This window comes from Callithrix jacchus, chromosome 3 (genome assembly GCF_049354715.1).
Source record: "Callithrix jacchus isolate 240 chromosome 3, calJac240_pri, whole genome shotgun sequence".
NCBI lineage: Eukaryota > Metazoa > Chordata > Mammalia > Primates > Cebidae > Callithrix > Callithrix jacchus.
Window position 1 is genome coordinate 57,735,938 of NC_133504.1, and position 20,695 is coordinate 57,756,632.

General features: G+C 41.0%; 1 non-coding gene across 1 annotated transcript; it reads left to right on the forward strand.

Moving 5' to 3' along the window:
- The first annotated feature begins 2,971 nt into the window (after positions 1 to 2,971).
- Positions 2,972 to 3,073, forward strand: LOC118152543 (U6 spliceosomal RNA). Its single transcript, XR_004741298.1, has one exon. It is a non-coding gene; the product is annotated as a U6 spliceosomal RNA (small nuclear RNA).
- The last annotated feature ends 17,622 nt before the right edge of the window (positions 3,074 to 20,695 follow it).

Consider the following 20,695-nt stretch of genomic DNA (forward strand, 5'->3'; position numbering starts at 1 on the left):
AGAATGCTATGGAAGTGACTTTCTGAGTTCTCACCCTCTTGAAATCCTGAGACGACCATGTGAGAAGCCTGAGCTATGCTCCAGGAGAATGAGAGAGCAAATGGAAAGAGATGCCCCACCTACAGCTAACACTGATTCCAGATGCGTGAGGCCATCCAAAACCATCCAGCTCCAGCACCATGCCAGGTGGCTCCAGTAGTTATATGAATGACCACAGGGGAGACCAGAAAAGAATCACCCAGCTGAACACAGACCAAATTGCTGACCTGCTAAATTGTGAGCAAATAAGATGGTTGTGTTCTAAGCCGTGAAGTTGGGGTACTTTATTAAGAGCAATACATAATTAAAATACTTAGGAAATAGACTAGGCATGGTGGCTCACTCCTAATCCCAGCACTTTGGGAGGCCGAGGCAGGTGGATTACCTGAGATCAAGAGTTTGAGACCAGCCTGCCAACATGGCAAAACCTTCTCTCTGTTAAAAATGCAAAAATTAGGGCCGGGTGCAGTGGCTCACACCTATAATCCCAGCACTTTGGGAGGCCAAGGCTGGTGGATCACGAGGTCAAGAGATCGAGACCATCCTGGTCAACAAGGTGAAACCCCGTCTCTACTAAAATACCAAAATTAACTGGGTGTGGTAGTGTGCGCCTGTAGTCCCAGCTACTCGGGAGGCTGAGGCAGGAGAATTGCTTGAACCCAGAAGGCGGAGGTTGCAGTGAGCCGAGATCGTGCCATTGCACTCCAGACTGTATAACAACAGCTAAACTCCATCTCAAAAAAAAAAACAAAAAAAGCAAAAATTAGTTGGGCGTGGTGGCGGGCACCTGTAATCTCAGCTACTAGGGAGGCTGAGGCAGAAGAATCGCTTGAACCTAGGAGGCAGAGGTTGCAGTGAGCCCAGATCATGTCATTGCATTCCAGCCTAGGGTGACAAGAGTAAAACTCCATCTCAAAAAAAAAAAAAAAGAAAAAGAAAAAACATACTAGGAAATAAAACAATTTGAAATTGACACCTCTTTTTCTTTTTTTAGATTTAGTATTATGACTTTTCACATTCCTCAACGGGACTGAAGAAAGAACTAGCTGTGCCTAGCAGAAACAAAATTTGTCTGGCTTAGCCTTCCGGCCAATTGGTACCTTTTCTGAAATTCTTTTCAGAGCTGCTAAATGCTGAAATGTGACTGCATATGGAAAAATTATCTTTTCCATTTTAAAATTCAGTATTATTTAAAACACTCAAGGCCAGGAGTTCAAGACCAGCCTGAGCAACATAGCAAGACCTCATCTCTACAAAAAAATTAAAAATTAACTAGGCATGGTGGCATGTGCTATGGTTCCAGCTACTCAGGAGGCTGAGGTGGGAGGATCACTTGAGCTCAGGAGTTCGAGGCTGCAGTGACCTATGATAGTGCCACTGCACTCTAGCCTGGGCAACAGAGCAAGACCCTGTCTTAAAATAAAATAAGATAAAATAAAATGACCCTTTAAAACAGCAGCTATCCAGTACAAAAAACAACCTATGTCTTATTGATCTTTTTCGAGTTTAACAACGAGTATAATGAAGGTTTCACAACAGTATTCCATAAAAAGCATTTTTACTATTATATCGTTGACTGCTTTTTTTTTTTTTTTTTTTTTTTGAGATGCAGTCTGGCTCTGTTGCCCATATTAGAGTGCAGTGGCGTGATCTTGGCTTACTGCAACCTCCACCTCCTGGACTTAAGTGATTCTCTTGCCTTAGCCCCCTGAGTAGCTTGAATTACAGGCACTCACCACCATGCCCAGCTAACTTTTGTATTTTCAGTAGGCATGTGGTTTTTGCCATATTGTCCAGGCTGGTCTCAAACTCCAGCTTGACCTCAGGTGATCTACCCACCTTGGCCTCCCAAAGTGCTGGGATTACAGGCATGAGCCACAGTGCATGGCCTGATTGATCTTAACATAATAAAAATGTATTATATATTGAAAAAGTCAAAGTGAGGTAGGATGTGAGGTATAGAATATGAAATTATTGCAAAAGATAAAAATTGACACAGAATCAAGTAGTTCAGTTACTTCTCTTTGATGTAGACAAGAGATATAAAGGAAGCCTAAAATAGAAAATGTAACATGTTTTCCAAACACTGACATGACCATAAAATTTAAATATTAATATATTAATGGCTGGGCATGGTGGCAATTGCCTGTAACAACAGTGCTTTGGAAGGCTGAGGTTGGAGGATTGCTTGAGGCCAGGAGTTCAAGACCAACTTCAGCAACAAAGAAAGACCCTGTCTTTACCAAACAAAAAAATGCCAAGTGTGGTGGCATATACCTGTAGTCCCAGCTACTCAGGAGGCTGAGTCAGGAAGATTGTTTGAAACTAGGAACTCAAGTCTACTATGAATCGGTCATATCACTTTACTCTGGCCTGGGAAACAGAGCAAGACCCTGTCTCGAATAAATAAATATTACCTTAATTGTGAAAAAAATGTATGAAGCAGTCTTTAACAATGGAGGAGAGATAACTATTTTTGTCCATTTTTTAAAGCGTGAATTTTCTACAAAGTACAGTATACTCCCCAGCCCGTTTTTGAGAGTTCAAGCTGGATTCAGGGGAGATTAGATTCTGAATGTGTTAGTGGTTTTGGTGCCAACTATTTGTCCTGTTGGATAGCATTCATTGACTAGAAACGACACTGTCCGGTATAATAAAACACATTACATAATGTTTTTTCCCAGTGAATAGAATCACTGCAGAAATTTCTAGAAAAAAAAGTATTTAATTCAGCTTTTAGGGTAAGATTTTAGTGAACAAGTTGGAAGAATTATGAAAGTTAAATATTATTATTTGAATTTCACACATGGATATATAATTTTAAATAATTATTGCTCAGTTTAATAATTAAACTAATAAAAAACTTATTTCTGACATTATTTCATAAGGATAGTGATTTCCAGGGGAAAAATGGATTAAGAGTATATTAGCAGCTCACTTCGGCAGCACATATCCTAAAATTGGAATGATACAAAGAATAGCATGGTCTCTGCACGATGCTGACAGGCAAATTCGTGAAACATTCTATGTTTTTAAAAATAAAAAATAATTAAATTAGCTGTTTCCTTTATCAAGTGGCAAGATGATGAGAAGATTATGGGCATTACTACTTCTCCTTTAGGAATGAGAATTCTTCACATATCAGAAATGCTTTCATTCAGAACTAGGACAATTAGGACAAGGAATGTTCCTTTGCAGTAGAAGAATCTGTGAAGATTGTAGTTATATCTATAATGTCTCAAACAGAAAACAAATAGAATAAAAAATTAACTGAAGTTTTAAAATTCATTTTGAGATTAGGTGGTAATTAATGAAATTCACCATGCAGTGATTTTATTGTTATTAAAATGTCCAGAATAACAGGTGTTAAAGTCACAATGCAGATATTTTAGTCATATAGCACTTTCAGTAAAGAAAATTTGTCACATTTTTCAAAAGAACTCAAGGAGTAGCAAAGTATTCTGAGCCTTTCAATTTTACTTCTCACATCTCTCACTCCTTCCCATTCCCTGCATCTCCAGATTGTTACCTTAGTTCACTTCTTCATACCTATAAACTCTAAGCAAGTCTCCCTACTGGTAAGTTCACAGAATTACTTAACTTCTAAAATGGTAAATTGATCGTGTTAATGTCCAGCTAAAACTTCACTAGCCTACCATAATCTGAATCAAGACATTTAATTTGTTATATCCTGCCCAGCACAGTGGCTCACACCTGTAATCCCAGAACTTTGGGAGTTCAAGGCAGGTGGATCACCTGAGATCAGGAGTTTGAGACCAGCCTGGCCAACATAGTGAAATCCCATCTCTACTAAAAATACAAAAATTAGCCAGGCATGGTGGCACACTTATAATCCCAGCTACTCAGGAGGCTGAGGCAGGAAAATCACTAGAACCTGGGAGGCGGAGGTTGCAATGAGGTGAGTTTCGCCATTGCACTCCAACCTGGGCAACAAGAGTGAAACTTTGTCTCAAAAAAAAAAATTGTATGTCTTTACAGTCAAAATTTTTATACTATGACATTGAAGGCAACCTATAGCTGTCAATTCCACAATCCATAACTGTTTAATCTCTCTCCACACTTACTTTCTGTCCTTACTCCTATTTTTCTACAGCCTCTAGCTACCTTCCCTCCCCTATAGATCCAGACATCCTAAATGATTTAACAGCATTCCTTGAACTTGTCATCCTGTTTTGTGCCTCAAAGATCTTACAGGTGGTTCACGCCCTCTAGAAAGACACTATCCATCCCACGACCAACCCAATTCCTTTCTAATTACTCAATTAAACATCACCTGCTTTGTAAAGTCTTTCTTTGCCTGACTGAGCTGACTTGATGACAACTTCCTTTGTGCTATCCTGTGCCTTTATTATTGCATTTATCATTCTGATTTGCAATTATTTGTTTATATTTTGGAATCCTTCACTAGAATGAATGTTGCCTGAAAGCAAACAATACATTAGGGCCTTCAATAAATGTCTGCTGAATGAAATTGTGAGGCTTGTGGAGCTGTGGCCTATTTTATAGAGCTGAACCCTATGAATCTGCTGGTATTTGGCCATTTCTGATCTGTCAAAACAGCCATTTCATAGGTTTCAACCTAACTATATTCCAAAAGGTACATCTTGGCCAGATGCGGTGGCTCATGCCTGTAATACCAGCACTTCGGGAAGCCAAGGCGGGTGGATTACCTGAGGTCAGGAGTTCAAGACCAGCCTGATCCACATGGCGAAACCCTGTCTCTACTAAAAATTCAAAAATTAGCCAGGCGTGGTGGTGGGCACTTGTAATCCCAGCTAATGGGGAGGCTGAGGCAGGTGAGTTGCTTGAACTGGGTAGGTGGAGGTAAACAAAACCAAAAGGCAAATCTTGAGAAAAGTTCAGCTTGTTTAACTTCACTAAAGTAAGTCTAACTTCTGGCCGGGAGTGGTGGGTCATGCCTATAATCCCAGCACTTTGGGAGGCCAAGGTGGGTGGATCACAAAGTCAAGAGACCATGCCCATTCTGGCCAACATGGTGAACCCATCTCTACTAAAAATACAAAAATTAGCTGGGCATGGAAGCATGTGCCTGTAGTCCCAGGTACTCAGGAGGCTGAGGCAGGAGAATTGCTTGAACCCAGGAGGCAGAGGCTGCAGTGAGCTGAGATCATGCCATTGTACTCCAGCCTGGCAACAGATAGAGACTGTCTCAAAAAATTTAATTAACTAAATAAAATAATAATTATAACTTCTGATATAAATGCAAACATTTCTCAGATTACATAGAAACTCAGCTAAAACATTTCTCACATAGAATTTCTTTTCCTTAAAGAAATCAGGCGAGGTGCTGAGGCTCTAGCCTGTAATCCCAACACTTTGGGAGGCAAAGGCGGGAGGATCACAAGGTCAGGATATCAAAACCATCCTGGCCAACATGGTGAAACCCGTCTCTACTAAAAATACAATAAAAATTAGCTGGGCTTGGTGGTGTGTGCCTGCAGTCCCAGCTACTCAGGAGGCTGAGGCAGGAGAGTTGCTTGAACCCAGGAGGCGGAGATTGCAGTGAGCGAGATTGCACCACTGCACTACAGCCTGGGCGACAGTGTGAGACTCTGTCTCAAAAAAAAAAAAAGAAAAGAAAAAAAATCAATCAGGCTAAGCTGGATGCAGTGATGACACTGTAGTCCCAGCTATTAGGAAGACTAAGGTGAGAGGATCAGTTGAGCCTAGGAGTTTGAGGCCAGCCTGGGCAACACAGTTAGGCCGCCCATCGAAAAAAAATCAGCCTATTTTTCTTTTCTCAGTACAAAGCCCACTTGTTATGCTGAATGGAATGTTCATTCCATTTGTACTTTTTTCTTTGCTGGCGGGGTGGTGTTAGGGAGGTGAGGAAGGAGCATCCTATTTGTTGATATCTTGCTCAGGTTTCCCTCTAGACTGTTGCCCTTTGGAACAAAACAGAGGCCCAAGCGTAGGACTGGGGTTCACCATCGCTCTGGGAAGCCTTTTGAGCTTTGGAACAGGCATCACCACATTAATCAGTTTACATGAGAACTGTTGCTGCAGGCAGATTCCAGTGCAATTACATGTGCCACCTCACATTATTTTAGCTCCACTGCTCCTGAAGAGATTGTTTCCCAAGTATTCAAACCTGACTCTTCATATAAGAGCGACTAACTTTCTCCTAAACTGAAAGTTAACAAATACTCAATATCCTCCCAGTATTCCTTAAAACCCTGTCAGGAATCAAGTAAGTATAACAAAGTTGATATGAGCGCTCCTAGAAAGGACACAGTAATGTCCTTAAATATACTGCTTGTGAGCTGAAGAGGGGAGCAGATTTAAGCCCATCTTCTGTTTTCTTGCTCAGCCTTTTCCAATAAACCTTTTTCTCTAAAATAATAAAAATAAAGTAAAATAAATAAAGTCGATATGATAGCTAATATAAGTTCTTGCAAAGACTTTTTTTTGTCCAATCATATCTTACTTCAAAAGACTTATTCAGGAAACAACAGTAATGAAGCAGGGTTCCATCTTAACTCCCTTTTACCTGTTGGCTGTTTGGTTGCAGCAATATTTCCTGCTTCTCCCTGAAGTTCAATTTCCTGTTTCCTCAGAACTCAGTATTAATTAGAGGCAGAGTTTCTCATATTTTTGCTAGCACACACAGTTGGCCATCATCTGGACTGTCTGCAATTTCTTCGCATGAATGAATTTTTTGTCTAGTCAAGTTCCCATAGTTTGAAGTCTAATAAAAATATAGGGCTAAAAATATACCATTAAAAACTGAAGGACCTGTTCTCATACTCATAGATCTTGCTTAAAAAAAAAAAAAAATCCCAAAAACTGAAGGACCCAGGCACTGTGTCTCATAAGTGAATTCCCAGCACTTTGGGAAGCTGAGGTGGGTGGATCACCTGAAGTCAGGAGTTCGAGACCAGCCTGACCAAAATGGAGAAACCCTGTCTCTACTAAAAATACAAAATTAGCTGGTCATGGTAGCACATGCCTATAATCCCAGCTACCCAGTTGAGGCAGAAGAATCACTTGAACCAGGGAGGTGGAGGTTGCTGTGAGCTGAGATGTGCCATTGCACTCCAGCCTGGGCAACAAGAGAGAAACTCCGTCTAAAAAAAAGAAAAAAAAAAGGAAGGAAAGGGTGTGCGTATAGGGGGGTGACTTACCCTACTAAATATAAAGACTTAAAAAGCTATTAGCAATTAAGATAGTTGGTATCAGACAAATAGTTAATAGAAAAGAATATGGCACCGAGAATAAATGCTCACATGTATTTGTAAATTAGTATCTGACTGTTTACAAACCAGGGAGGAAATGATGGGCTCTTTAGTAAGTGATATGGAAATTACTGGATACTCATGGAAAAAGAAAATAAAGCCAGCCTCTTACCTCATAATATAAGCTGAAAAAATTACAAACGAATTAACAATTTAAAAACACAAAGAAAAATTCCAAAATTTTTGAAAGAAAATCGTTTTGTGACTTCAGATAAGGAGATCAAGACACAAAATTACAAAACAGAAGAAACCAACTGATAAATCGAAGTATAAAGATATAAACACCTTTTTTTTTTTTTTTGAGACGGAGTTTCTCTTTCGTTGCCCAGGTTGAAATGCTATGGCGCAGTCTCGGCTCACCACAACCTCCGCCTCCTGGGTTCAAGCAATTCTCCTGCCTCAGCCTCCAGAGTAGCCGGGATTACAGGTGGGAGCCACTGCACCCGGCTAATTTTGTATTTTTACTAGAGCCAGGGTTTCTCCATGTTGGTCAGGCTGGTCTCAAACTCCCTCAGGTGATCTGCCCACCTCAGCCCCCAAAATACTGGGATTACAGGTAAACAAATTTTTTGTTTTGTTTTGTTTTGTTTTAGATGGCCTCTCGCTCTGTTGCTCAGGCTAGAGTGCAGTGGTGCAATCTCAGCTCACTGCAACCTCCACCTCCCTGGTTCAAGCGATTCTCCTGTCTCAGCCTCCAGAGTAGCTGGGACTACAAGCGCGTGTCACCATGCCTGGCTACTTTTTGTATTTTTAGTAGAGACAGGGTTTCACCATGTTGGCCAGGATTGTCTTGATCTCTTGACCCTGTGATCTGCCCTCTTTGGACTCCCAAAGTGCTGGGATTACAGACATGAGCTGGTAAACAACTTTTATACAACAAAAGTCACCATAATAAAAGTGAAAAAATAAGCCATAGGTAGAAGATGTATGCAAGATATAAAACTAGCAAAAGACTAAGATTCAGAATATTTGAACTATTTCGACCAATGGACAAGGAAAAAAGAAACACTCTAAATAAAAATTCACAAAGAATCAGAATTCATACAAGAAGAATGCTGAATAGCTAATATATATATATATGAAAAGATCTTCAACTATGCTGGTAACCAGGGCAATGCAAACAAAAAATAATATGTAAACACTTTATACCCATCATCTTTACAAAAATTTCAAAAATCTAACAATGCCAAACAATGCATGTGTATAGTGGTTATTGGTAGAGCTGATTTGAAAGGGAATTTGACAATATCTAGTAAAGATGAAGATACACATACCCTATGGCCTAACATTTCATTTCTAGGTATGTACTCTATGGAGATTATCACATGTGCTCAAGATGATATATACCAGAACAGTACTAGAAACATTGTAATAGCAAAAAATTAGAAATGAATGAAATTAATATCAGTAGAAAATGGAGAAATAATTTATGGTTTGTGGATACAACTGTGTCCTGGAAAAGTCAGATTCTGCATGGATTTTAATCTATTTAAGTCTTCTATTTATTTTACTAGGAAAGCAACTTACTTGAATACTCTTATAAGCACTATATATCAACTGTACATCTAAATTAAGAAAAAGTTTAATGTTTTACATTAAACTTTTGGTTTAATCATAATAACATTACTGAGAAAAATCAACCTCCCAGGTCAAACACAGTCTATAATTTTTTTCTACATTTTTTTTTTTTGTTCTTGTACCAAAGATAGTGCTGACACGCAGTTTATAATTTAAACTTAGAGTAAGCAAACTTTCTTTTTCTTTTTTTTTTTTTTTTTGAGACAGAGTTTTGATCTTGTTGCCCAGGCTGGATTACAATGGTGCAATCTCTGCTCATGGCAACCTCCACCTCCCAGATTCAAGCGATTCTTCTGCCTCAACCTCCCAAGTAGCTGGGATTACAGGCATGTGCCACCACACCAAGCTAATTTTATATTTTTAGTAGAGACGGGTTTTCTCCATGTCAGTCAGGCTGGTCTTGAACTCCCAACCTCAGGCGATCCGCCTATCTCGGCCTCCCAAAGTGCTGGGATTACAGGCATGAGCCACCTTGCCTGGCCTTAACAAATTTTCAATGGCAATCATTATAACCAATATAATTACCAGTAATACAAAATTATTCTTGTTGAACTAAAATAAAACTTTTGAAGTTATAGAAAATTATTTTGTTTTGTTTTCAATAAATAGGCTTAGAAAAGCAATTTCCTGTTGCTGAGATAGAAAAACCATATAGATTTCACTTAAATTTTATGGTAACTGGTATGCAAATATAATATTCAGCCTTGTTGTTCTTTCTAAACAAGAGATAATTGTTAATCTTGTCTTTGACACTCTAAAAATCTCATTTCAATGGCTTCTTAACATTTTTCCTTGTGTCATTGGAATGAAATTTAGGACCTATAATTTCAGATTTGCTTTAGCTTCACTGTTTCTGAAAAATTATTTCCCATGGATATATCTCAAAATTTTAATGTTGAATGGAAAAAGCAAATTGTAAAAGAAAAAAATATGTCGAGTATGATGTCATATACTTAAAAATAAGAAAAATGTTATCTGTTGTTTGTAGATACCTATGTGTATTATAAAACTATAAAAATATGCAGGGAGATGATATGTATTTTATCATATGTGTAAAGTGATTACCTCTGAGGAGGAAGGAAGAGAGGGGAATTAGATGGGGAGAAATACAAACTTTGCCTGTATTTTTATTGCATTATTTATTTTGAAGGATGTGAAGCAAACAAATAGCAAAATGTTAGGATATTTTCAAGCAAGATGGTATGTACACATGTATTTATTATACTATATCTTTTTCTGTATGTCTGAAATATTTTGAAATAAGAATGTTAGATAAAAGTGAGCTAGGCCAGGTGAAGTGGCTCACACCTATAATCCCAGCATTTTGGGAGCCTAAGGCCGGCGAATCACCTGAGGTCAGTGGGTCACCTGAGGTCAGGAGTTCGAGACTAGCCTGACCAACATGGTGAAACCCCTTCTCTACCAAAAATACAAAGAAAATTAGCTGGGTGTGCTGGCAGGCGCCTGTAATCAATTCCAGCGACTCAGGAGACTGAGGCAGGAGAATCACTTGACCCAGAGAGGCCAACATTGCAGTGAGCCCAGAACATGCCATTGCACTGCAGCCTGGGCAACAAGAGTGAAACTCCATCTCACACACAAAAAAAAGTGAGATAAAGCTGGGTATGATGGCTCATGCCTGTAATCATGCCACTGCACTCATCCTAGGCAAGGGAGTGAGACTCAAAAAGGAAGGAAGGAAGGAAGGAAGGAAGGAAGGAAGGAAGGAAGGAAGGAAAAGAGAGAGAGAAAGAAGGAAAGAGAAAGAAAGAAGGAAAGGAAGGAAAAAAGAACAAAGGAGGGAGGGAAAGAAAGAAGGAAGGAAGGAAAGAAAGAAAGAGAGAGAGAGAGAGAGAGAGAGAGAGAGAGACAGGAGTGCAGTGGCTCACATCTATAATCCCAGCACTTTGGGAGGCTGAGGCAGGTGGATAGCCTGAGCCCAGGAGTTCAAGACCAGCCTGGACAACAGAGCACGACCCATCTCTCTCTCTTTGTTTTTTTTTTTTTGGACATGACATCCCACTATGTTGCCCAGGCTGGAGTGCAGTGGTGTGATCTCTGCTCACTGCAACCTCTGCCCCTTGGGTTCAAGCAATCCTCCTGCCTTAGCCTCCCAAGTAGCTGGATTTACAGGCACCTGACACCATGCCCGGCTAATTTTTGTATTTTTTAATGGAGACAGGGTTTCATCATGTTGGCCAGGCTGGTCGCAAACTCCTGACCTCAAGTGATTCACCCACCTTGGCCTCCCAAAGTGCTGGGATTACAGGCATGAGCCACTGTGCCTGACCTCTATCTTTTTAAAAAAAAAAAAAAAAGTGGTATAAGATCACTGTTTTATGTTTAATACAGTACTTTATAGTTTTTTTCAAAATTAGATGAATAATTAGCTAACTGGTCCTTTTAAAATAGAAGAAACATACATTTGGCATATTTGAAATAGAAACAAATACATTTGGCAACATTATTGAGAACTCGAAAGGCTTGAGTTTTACTCTCCTTCAGCACTAAACTAACTGTAAGACCTTGAACACATCACATATCCTCTCTAACCTGTAAAATGAGAAAGTTGAGCGAGAGTATCTTCTGCGTTTTCTTCTGATTTTAAAAAGTTGAGATTACCACTGTACCTGTGAGAATGGATGGAAGAAAAAATCTGCGCTATTCTAAGACTAAATAGACCTATTCTAAGACTAAATAGCTGCCAGGAGACTTGGGAACCCGTGTTTGCCGTGAAGGCAGACACTGGCTGTGATGTGAAAACTGTAATGCTGCAATGCCTAGAAATCCTACCAAAGAGTGAGGCACACCATGAACTTCATCTTTTAGGAATGTTGGGTCTTATTTTCTGCCCCTTACCCCTGTGGCTAATAACTAAATCATCTGTTATTTTTTTCTCTGAACTTCTCATCGCTCTTCTGCCACAAACAGAACATTATCCTTCCTTATCAATCTGGCTGATTCTAAATGGTTTATTATCTTAATGATCTTAAAATCCTTCTCTCAAATGCCACTTCTGTGGTCTATTAGGCTTCAAAAATTCTACAGCAACTTTCTAAATAAAGTTAAAAATATTGACTGCAGGCTCCAGCACTTTCCACCAGTTAGTTCTGTCTTTTTTTTTTTGAGGCTGGAGTGCAATGGTGCGATCTCAGCTCACTGCAACCTCTGCCTCCCAAGTTCAAGTGACTCTCCTGCCTCAGCCTCCCAAGTATTTGGAATTACAAGCATGCTACCAGGCCTGGCTAATTTTTTCTATCTTGGTAGAGATGGGGTTTCACCATGTTGGCCAGACTGGTCTCAAACTCCTGACCTCATGATCCACCTGCCTCGGCCTCCCAAAGTGCCAGGATTACAGGTGTGAGCCACTGCACCCAACACAGTTAGCTCCGTTTGCCTTCATTACTCTTCATTTCTTTGCTAATTTACAGTCTATAAGTCCATCAGGTACTTTTGCTTCTTTATTTTTCATAGATCATTTCCACAGTTACTTCCTTTTTACCTCTTGGCCTTTTCAGAAGATGCTCTGAATATTTGCAAACAAATAACTTTCTCCCTTTAATTATCTCTGTTCTTCCTTTCAACATTATCCCGAGAGAAATAAAATAAACTTGCATTATATATTTATCATTTATCATCATATATCATGTCATGTATTGGTTGATTTTATTTTTGCCAGTTTATTAGAGCTTGGTGTCACATGCTGATACATAATTGTCGCAATTAAAACTGGGAAACATGTTCCTCTCTGCACTTGGCTTCCTTCTTCATGGAAATGTGATTAGCAGGTTAGAGGATAATAGAAATCAGGTCAGGCTTGGGAATTAGAAACTGTGTGTTCTGGTTATCTCTGTTTTGTTTCAAGAACAAAACCTACAGTCCCCACTATAAGATGTTTAGAAAAGGTATGCATGAGTGAAAGAAGAGGCCACTAAAAAGAAACTGGTTGATGCAGCACAAGATCATCGGTACTACTAGAAAAACCTTTCAAAGATAATGTCTGACTTGTGGATAAATAGTGTACATAAGGTATCACTCCTTATCTGGGCCTCTGGGTTACAATCTATGTAAGGACCCAAAATATTCAGAACAATTGGCTTCAGCATAAAAAATTAATAAATAAAGGACCCAAAATATCTTATTAACCTTTCTCCACAGCGTACAGATCAGTGCCAGAACATATAAGCACTCAGAGTTAGTTAGTGATGATTAAGAAAACGTTTTAGGCCTGGCGTGGTGGCTCATGGATGTAATCCCAGCACTTTGGGAGACTGAAGCAAGAGGATCACTTAAGCCCAGGCAATCAAGACCAGCCTGGGCAACATAGTAAGACCCTGTTTCTTAAAAAAAAAAAAATTTAGCCAGGCATGGTGGCATGTGCCTGTGGTCTCAGCTACTTGGGAGGCTGAAGCAGGAAGATTGCTTGAGCCCAGGAGGTTAAAGGTGCCATAAGCTGTAATTACACCACTGTACTCTAGCCTGGGTAACAAGAGAGATTCCATCTCTAAAAATGAAAAAAGAAATGTTTTATACTAGTTACTTACTTATAACAGTTACCCATCTAGACTTCAAAAGGTATTGGCAGTAACTTGCAATAAATCACATTCACACTCTGTGAAAATTGATATAGGAAAATGTAAAACCAAGCAGAAGGAGGAAGCAATTATGAGTAATTTTTTATGAGTAATTGTTTTTTTTTTGAGAAGGAGTCTTGCTCTGTTGCCCAGGCTGGAGTGCAATAGCGCAATCTTGGCTCACTGCAACCTCTGCCTCCCGAGTTCAAGTGATTCTCCTGCTTCAGCCTCCTAAGTAGCTGGGATTACAGGCACCTGCCACCACGCCTAGCTAATTTTTTTAACATTTTTAGTAGAAACCGGGTTTTACCATGTTACTCTGGCTGGTCTCAAACTCCTGATCTCAGGTGATCCACCTGCCTCAGCCTCCCAAAGTGCTGGGATTACCACACCGGGTCAAGTGAGTAATTTTATTAAATATAAAATAAATAAATATTCTAGTGCTTTAAACCTTCCACTCTTAAGTGAACCACTCACTATACTGATTTCAGTTGTAATTTTAGTTTTAAGGAAGCACAAATATTCAATTTCTTTAACATGGAAAAGAAATACAGTAATAAGAATTCATTCAGCTAAGATCAGAATGAGTCCCAGTTACATTTCAAAATTTTAGGATTTAATAAAAGTCATAGAGAGAAAGAGAGTATCCTTTTCTGCCTCTGCCTGAATCCCAGAGACTCGAGATAATACAAACAAATGGCATTTTCAGAAAGGCATTTCTGGTTCCCTGCTGCATCCTCTGCATCTAGAAAAGATAAAACCACCTAGACACTTTTACTACAGACTTGGAAGCCGAGCTGCAGGTGACAGCCAAAGCATTCTCCATAGCCAGACAATGCAGACAAGGAGAAGCAGCTGGCTATCCCCCTCCTTTGAACTGCTGGGACACAGGAGAGATCAGAGAAGATCTGAGTGTATTCCCAGATACCAATAGTAATAACCCAATGAATGGGGTGTCCAAATATGATAGTATAATAGTGGAATAACAGCTGTTTTTTCCTCCCTTTGGCTTTTAAACAATTAGACATTACTTGCTTTTTTCCCCCTTTGGCAATTTTTTTCTTTTTTTTAAGAGATGATCTCTCTCTGTTGCCCAGGCTGGAGTGCAATGGCGTGATTATAGCTCACTTCAGCCTCAAACTGCTGGGTTCAAGTGACCCTCCCACCTCAGCCTTTGGAGTGGCTGGGACTGCAGGCATGCACCACCAGGCCTGGCTAATTTTTTTTAGTTTTTATAGAGACAGTCTCGCTATGTTGCCCAGGCTGGTCTCAAAGTACTGAGGTCCCAGGTGTAACCCACCATGCCTGGCTCCCTTTGGCAGGTTTTAATTTTTGAAAAATTCCACTCTTGTGAATCATTTGAAAAGATTTGATTTTCTTCCAGGCATTTTCTTGAAGTAATTTCCTGTTTTACTTTCAGAAATGTAAAATATGGGATGGAGATAAAGAAAGATCTGCCAGGCTGGGTGCGGTGGCTCATGCCTGTAATCCCAGCACTTTGGGAGGCCAAGGCAGGCAGATCACAAGGTCAGGGGTTCAAAACCAGCCTGACCAACATGGTGAAACCTCACCTCTACTAAAAATACAAAAATTAGCCAGGCATGGTGGTGTGCGCCTGTACTCCCAGCTACTCGGGAGGCTGAGGCAGGAGAATCGCTTGAACCCAGGAGGTGGAGGTTGCAGTGAGCTGAGATTTCGCCACTGCACTCCAGCCTGGGCAACAGAGCAAGACTCCTTCTCAAAAAGGAGAAAGAAAGATCTGCCTGACTTTAGGACACATAATACTTACATAAGGCCCTATCTAAAGTATCCTAAGAGAGGTATATGTTTGTCATCTTTTAGAATTTATTTAAAAAGATTGAACTAAAAAGTAAAAATCTAGGCCATATGGTGGCTAGTGCCTGTAATCCGAGAACTTTGGGAGGCTGAGGTCAGGAGTTTGAGACCAGCCTGACCAACATAGAGAAACCCCATCTCTACTAAAAATATAAAATTAGCCAGGCATGGCGACAAATGCCTGTAATCCTAGCTACTGGGGAGGCTGAGGCAGAAGAATCATTTAAACATGGGAGGTGGAGGTTACAGTGAACTGAGATCATGCCACTGCACTCAAGCCTGGGCAACAAGAGTGAAACTTTGTCTCAAAAAAAAAAAAAAAAAAAAGGGAACAACCCAGGATTGGAGCCCGCGTTGAATTCGCAAACGGTGAGTCAGTGCTGCATTTCCAGACTGATCTTTGTTGCCCACAGAACGGGGAAATTCTCAAGTATAAAAAGACACGGGACGCCAGGCAGTAGGTCTGCCTGGCGAAGCCGGCAGCCGGGGCTGCGGAGGCCGGCCCTACCCAGCAATCCCCACAGGGCGCGCTTGTCCGGGTGCCTTGTTGAACCGGCAACCTGAGACTTGAGAGGGCTGGACTTGAGACTGAACGAGACTTGCACAGTAGCCCAGCCCAGGGGATTGCAGGGACAGATCGCTTGGGATACCCAGTGGGACGAACAAAACCGCGATTTCAAACTATCCCGGGCAGACGGTCCGAGACGCTCTGTGGGGGAGGGGCGTCCACCACTACGGAGGCAACCTGCCCCAACTGAGATACACACCCACTGCTGACGCAGCCAGCCGTTGCCGAGGCAACCCGTCCCTACTGAGATACACGCCCACTGCTGACGCAGCCTGCCGTTGCTGAGGCAACACGCTACAACGAAGAGACTCCGCCGCAGGGCGTGGCGGAGACCACAGCAGAGCCGGCAGGAACAGCGCGAATCACACAACAGCAGGGCGGAGCCTCGGCAGCCAAACAGTGGCTAGTCTGCCTTTGAGCTGGGCAGGACACCTGATCGGACATCCAAAAATAAAGCCCAAACCCCTCAACACAGAGCATTTGAGAAAAAAAAAAGGGTTGTTTAATGAGCTGTGTTGCAGCAGAATCAAACATAGCAGCCTAACAGCCCTGAATGAACAACAGAGTGCACAGCTCAGCAATTAAACCCCTATAAAGTACAAACTGTCTCCTCAAGCAGCTCCCTGACCCCTCTATATCCAAAAGACTGTCATTAGGCAGGCATCATCCTGGGACAAAGAGAGCAGAAAAAGAAACTGGTAGCATCCCTCGCTGTGCCACGGCTACTAGAGGTGCACCCCAGACAAGCAGGGTCTGGAGCGGACCTCAACAGTCGTACAGCGAAGGGGCTAGACTGGTAGAAGGAAACCAAGCAACAGAAATACTTCATCATCAACATTCTGGGTGTCCACTCAGAGACCCAAACGAAAAGTCAGCAACTACGCAGACGACCAGCGGACAAATCCACAAAGATGGGAAGAAACCAGCGCAAAAAGGAGGAAAACACCCGAAACCAGAACACATCGCCTCCTAGAAAGGACCAAAACTCCTCACCAGCAAGGGAACAAAGCTGGACGGAGAATGACTGTGACGAAATGACGGAATTAGACTTCAGAAGATGGATAATGAGAAACTTTTGTGAGCTAAAAGATCATGTATTAAATCAATGCAAAGAAACTAAGAACCTTGAAAAAAGATTTGAAAAAAGATTCGAGGAAATGATAACAAGAATGGATACCTTAGAGAGGAATATGAATGAATTAAAGGAGCTGAAAAACACAATATGAGAACTTCGCGAAGCAAACGCAAGTTTCAATAGCCGAATTGACCAAGCAGAAGAAAGAATATCTGAAGTTGAAGACCAACTCAATGAAATAAAATGAGAAACCAAGATCAGAGAAAAAAGCGCAAAAAGGAATGAACAAAGTCTCCAAGAAATGTGGGACTATGTGAAAAGACCTAACCTACGTTTGATAGGTGTACCAGAAGGGGACGAAGAGAATGAATCCCAGCTGGAAAATACTCTTCAGGACATCATCCAGGAAAATTTCCCCCACCTAGCAAGACAAGCCAACACTCAATTGCAGGAAATACAGAGAACACCACAAAGATATTCCGCAAGAAGAGCAACCCCAAGGCACATAATCGTCAGATTCAACAGGGTTGAAATAAAGGAGAGAATACTAAGGGCAGCCAGAGAGAAAGGTCGGGTCACCCACAAAGGGAAGCCCATCAGACTCACAGCAGATCTCTCGGCAGAAACACTACAAGCCAGAAGAGAGTGGGGGCCAATATTCAACATTCTTAAAGAAAAGAACTTTCAACCCAGAATTTCATATCCAGCCAAACTGAGCTTCAGAAGTGAAGGAAGAATAAAATCCTTTGCGAACAAGCAAGTACTCAGAGATTTTGTCACCACCAGGCCTGCTTTACAAGAGCTCCTAAAAGAGGCACTACACATAGAAAGGATCAATCAGTACCAGCCATTCCAAAATCACACTGAATGCTAAAGAGCTTCAACATAATGAAGAATCTACAACAACTAACAGGCAAAACAGCCACTTAGAATCAAAATGGCAGTATCAAATTCACACATAACAATATTAACCCTAAATGTAAATGGACTAAATGCACCAATCAAAAGACACAGACTGGCAAATTGGATAAAAATCCAAAACCCATCAGTGTGCTGTATCCAGGAAACCCATCTCACATGCAAGGATACACAAAGGCTCAAAATAAAGGGATGGAGGAAGATTTACCAAGCTAATGGAAAGCAAAAAAAAGCAGGAGTTGCAATTCTCATCTCTGATAAAATAGACTTTAAAGCAACAAAGATCAAAAGTGACAAAGAAGGCCATTACATAATGGTAAAAGGATCGATACAACAAGAAGAGCTAACGATCCTAAACATATATGGACCCAACACAGGAGCACCCAGATACATAAGGCAAGTTCTTAATGACTTACAGAAGGACTTAGACTCCCACACAATAATAGTGGGAGACTTTAACACTCCACTGTCAATACTAGACAGATCAACCAGACAGAAAATCAACAAGGATACCCAGGGCTTGAACTCAGACCTGGAGCAAGCAAACCTGGTGGACATTTACAGAACTCTCCACCCCAAATCCACAGAATACACATTCTTCTCAGCACCACATCACACCTACTCTAAAATTGACCACATAATTGGAAGTAAAGCACTGCTCAACAAATGCAAAACAACTGAAATCATAACAAACAGCCTCTCAGACCATAGTGCAATCAAGTTAGAACTCAGAATTCAGAAACCGACCCAGAACCGCACAGCTTCATGGAAACTGAACAACTGGCTCTTGAATGTTGACTGGGTAAACAACGAAATGAAGGCAGAAATAAAGAAGTTCTTCGAAACCAATGAGAACGAAGACACAACGTGCCAGAACCTCTGGGACACATTTAAAGCAGTCTCTAGAGGAAAGTATATAGCAATAAGTGCCCATATGAGGAGAATGGAGAGATCCAAAATTGACACCCTATCGTCAAAATTGAAATTAAACATAAGACCTGGCACCATAAAAACCCTAGAAGGAAATCTAGGCAAAACTATCCAGGACATAGGAGTAGGCAAGGACTTCATGAACAAAACACCAAGAGCATTGGCAACAAAAGCCAAAATAGACAAATGGGACCTAATGAAACTCCACAGCTTCTGCACGGCAAAAGAAACAGTCACTAGAGTGGATCGGCAACCAACAGAATGGGAAAAAATTTTCGCAGTCTACCCATCTGACAAAGGGCTGATATCCAGAATTTACAAACAACTCAAGCAGATTTACAGGAAAAAAACAAACAAGCCCATTCAAAAGTGGGCAAAGGATATGAACAGATACTTTACGAAAGAAGACATATATGAGGCCAACAATCATATGAAAAAATGCTCATCGTCACTGGTCATCAGAGAGATGCAAATCAAAACCACATTGAGATACCATCTCACGCCAGTTAGAATGGCGATCATTAAAAAATCTGGAGACAACAGATGCTGGAGAGGATGTGGAGAAAAAGGAACACTTTTACACTGTTGGTGGGAGTGTAAATTAGTTCAACCATTGTGGAAGACAGTGTGGCGATTCCTCAAGGCCTTAGAAATAGAAATTCCATTTGACCCAGCAATCCCATTACTGGGTATATATCCAAAAGACTATAAATCGTTCTACTATAAGGACACATGTACACGAATGTTCATTGCAGCACTGTTTACAATAGCAAAGACCTGGAATCAACCCAAATGCCCATTGATAATAGACTGGATTGGAAAAATGTGGCACATATACACCATGGAATATTATGCAGCAATCAGAAATGATGAGTTCGTGTCGTTTGTAGGGACATGGATGAATCTGGAGAACATCATCCTCAGCAAACTGACACAAGAACAGAAAATGAAACACCGCATATTCTCACTCATAGGTGGGTGATGAAAAATGAGAACACATGGACACAGGGAGGGGAGTACTAAACACTGGGGTCTATTGGGGGGAAAAGGGGAGGGCCAGTGGGAGGGGGAGGTGGGGAGGGATAGCCTGGGGAGAAATGCCAAATGTGGGTGAAGGGGAGAAGAAAAGCAAAGCACACTGCCATGTGTGTACCTACGCAACTGTCTTGCATGCTCTGCTCATGTACCCCAAAACCTATAATCCAATAAAAAATTTAAAAAAAAAGAAAGAAAAAAAGTAAAAATCTGTCACTTGCTTGCCCTGCCATTAGTGTAAGGGCAAGGGTAGTGAAAGGGTTCCAGCTCCATGGTGAGGTTGCTGGGCTATAGTATCAAGAACTTCCCTGTCATCCCCTCTAGGATTTCTTTCTTGTTCTGTGATTTGCTGAGTGATCAAGGACCAATGATTACATGGCTCTGCATCTGTATTTCTGTTAAATGAAAATTTTAAAACAATTTTTTTTTCTGAGACACAAGCATTGCAGATTTGAGGCTGGATCCTCACTTTTTGTGGTCAAGAGGGAATTAGGAATGTGCCATCCTGAACCTGGAAGAGAAAGACAGAGTAATGAGTAGTCAGTGCCTGGTCATAATTTCTGTCAGCCATTTTTACAGTCACACAGCAGGAACCCGAGGTGAAAATGAAAATAAAGGTGATTGTTTTCATTCTGAGATTTTTCTGAGCATAAAAAGAAAGGCATCATTCATTCTTTTTTTATTATTATTATTTGAGATGAAGTCTTGCTCTGTTGCCCGGGCTGGAGTGTAGTGGCATGATTTCAGCTCACAGCAACCTCTGCCTCCCTGGTTCAAGTGATTCTCCTGCCTCAGCCTCCCGAGGAACTGGGATTACAGGTAGGTGCCACTGCACCCAGCTAATTTTTTTATATTTTTAGTAGAG